The sequence below is a fragment of the Hippoglossus hippoglossus genome, chromosome 8 (genome assembly GCF_009819705.1).
Source record: "Hippoglossus hippoglossus isolate fHipHip1 chromosome 8, fHipHip1.pri, whole genome shotgun sequence".
Classification (NCBI taxonomy): domain Eukaryota; kingdom Metazoa; phylum Chordata; class Actinopteri; order Pleuronectiformes; family Pleuronectidae; genus Hippoglossus; species Hippoglossus hippoglossus.
In genome coordinates this window covers 22712171-22714819 of record NC_047158.1, presented here as the reverse complement: position 1 = coordinate 22714819, position 2649 = coordinate 22712171, and the positions used below count along the sequence as shown (strand labels likewise).

Below are 2649 nucleotides of genomic sequence, written 5' to 3'. Positions count from 1 at the left end.
TCAGTTTGGTTTGAGTCAGTTATTTGATGATATAAAAACTTGATTGACAGCTGACACTGACTCCTGATTGGTGGAGAGCGAGTACGATGTTTACTGTTCAGATGCAAGATGTTAGTTTGTATCAGAGATAATTTGGCTTCATTTCTGGAGACAAGTCGTCCATCTTTATTTACAGTTCACGGTTTTCCTCATGGTGAAGACCACTGGGACGTGAGGAGCGACCTGGCTGTGGTTTTATTGGACGTCTGATGTGTTGAAACGTGTGAGTGAATAAATCAGCCGGCTCCTGTTGAGGCTGCAGCCGCCTGATGGCTCAGAGAGAGCGAGATGTTCAGAGCGCTGCCAGGAGAGCGAGCTGGGAACCAGTCTGGAGGGTCGCTCTCTCGCTCCGTCCCACGTCCACTCTCATCAAGTCACTTTGTGGATTCACCAAAAACAACAGAGAAACAGGCAGCGAGGGGGTCTGAGGCCGTACCACGAGTGTGTGTGTGTGTGTGTGTGTGTGTGTGTGTGTGTGTGTGTGTGTGTGTGTGTGTGTGTGTGTGTGTGTGTGTGTGTGTGTGTGTACAGGAGGCTTTTGTCACTGTTGTCGCCACGGCAGCTCACCTATTGAGGGTAGAGTCTAAGATATGTAAAGCAGCAGTGTTCCACAGCTTCAACTCTGCTGTGAAACAAACAAAGAAATAAAGAAATCAAATGAAACTCTGGACGGCGCTGAGTGAAGAGCGGTTAAAAGAGAAGCAGTGGAGAGAAAGTGTCCTCTGTGGTGAGAGCGGCGGGCCGAGCTGTGTGTTGGAATCCGATGAGTGTTGACTGAAACAGAAAGGATCATTAAAGAGACGCAGCGAGCTGGAGGGAGGCGACGCTGCTGCCCTTGTTTGTCCTGAGCGGTATTTTCCTTTCTCATTGAGCTGGTCCAAGTCCTGCAAGCGACTCCTTGAGTCCCCCCCCCCCACATTGACAGGCAGGCCTGGACCTGCCCGGCCAAGGTCAAACTGTGGCCGCCAAGAACACGCGTACGGCTCAGCCCGCCCCCAGCTGCCACGGCTCTGTTTGTTTTCAGTCCGTTTCTCTGCCTCAGCTCAGACTCAGCAGCTCACGCTCTGTGGAGGCGTCACAGCACACGCAGGTATCACTTTACTCTTCCTCCTCCACGAGGAGCTGAGCTGCTGCTGCTGCTGCGCCTCCCTTCAGTATCACCCATCTCACTGTCTCCTGCACGTCACAGAAGTTTCTACAGAAATCCCTTGATTCGATTTTAGATTTCTCGTCATTGCACGAGAGGAGAAGGAGCGGCTGGACGTGGAGGAAACAAGGCACAGATCTGGTGTGAAATGTGGTCAGCAGCAGTGTAAGCTGAGAATCAGCCTGGTAACTGAGTCTGGTATTTAGAGACCATTGTTCTGTCAGTGCAGTGACTCACTAACCTTTATGTTACCTGGACAGCGTAACACTGCAGATCCATCACAGACAACACAGAGGAAAACACCTGCGACCAATGAAACAGGCCCAACCTCCCAGTCTGATAAAGTTACTTCCCTCTCCTGCACGGTGGCCTCATACATCAAGTGAAGGTTAAGAAACATTTCTTCAGGTGATTACAAACTAATGAATCTTTATGAGTATTAGATTATATTTCTGCTGATGGATCCTGGACCTTTAAAGATAACAACGAATACGTCCACACACAGTGAACGTCCGGGCGTTTCTGTGTAAATATCCATGAATGTTTGTGCACTTATTGTTTTTAACATCTCGGTGTCATCAGCATCTTGTAAGACGGCGACACAGTGAGAGCACAGCATCAAACATCAGAGAAGCTAGTTCCTCCACCTGCTACAGATTCCTACAGCAGCTTCACCTGCACGAGGTATGAGGCTGATTCACTGGAGGGAGGCTGAAGTAACTAAAACATACATATATATATTTATATATATGTATGTTTTAGTTTCTGATGCTTGGTCCTCAGAGGAATCAGGTCTCAGCTGCAGGTTGAGGATCAGCTCCTCCTCAGTCTGGAGGTTTACAGGTCACTCCTGAAATGGCTTTGTCATGTTGGTCCTCTGCTGCATCATTCTTTACCCTGAACACCCACAAAAGAGCCCAACCACCTCCACCTCCTCCTCCTCCACCTCCTCCTCCTCCTCCTCCTCCTCCTCCTCCTCCACCAGCACTGCAGCCCTGTGTGATGAATAACGTGGCCCTCCCACTGTTTCCCTGGGTATTGTTTCCTCGTTGTTACAGAGTGTGTATTGCTCTCTGAGCCTGTGATGGATGTCAGATTACCCATCAGCCTGTGTCCTCCTGACAAAGAGGGCATCAGCCACACACACACACACACACACACACACACACACACACACACACACACACACACACACACACACACACACACACACACACACACACACACAGGCAAACATGCAAACACACACTCTCACACTCCTCAAACACACACCCACCATCGTCCTCAAGACGCTGCATACAATGATCTACAAATCTTTGTCCCGACCGCGACGCCACCAACACATCAGCATCCACATGTGATTGACAGATCATTTACTCTCCAGCAGCTGTTCTCAGATCAGTTTGATGACCACGGTCTCAAAGGTCACACACAGAGACGTCGTTATTCACTGAACTCCTGTG

General features: G+C 49.5%; 1 long non-coding RNA gene across 1 annotated transcript in view; it reads left to right on the top strand.

Moving 5' to 3' along the window:
- LOC117765999 overlaps nucleotides 1–1470 on the top strand; it is a 21569-nt gene extending 20099 nt beyond the window's left edge. The window contains exon 3 of the long non-coding RNA XR_004614651.1: nucleotides 1460–1470. This is a non-coding gene — a long non-coding RNA (uncharacterized LOC117765999). The remainder of the gene's footprint in view (nucleotides 1–1459) is intronic.
- The last annotated feature ends 1179 nt before the right edge of the window (nucleotides 1471–2649 follow it).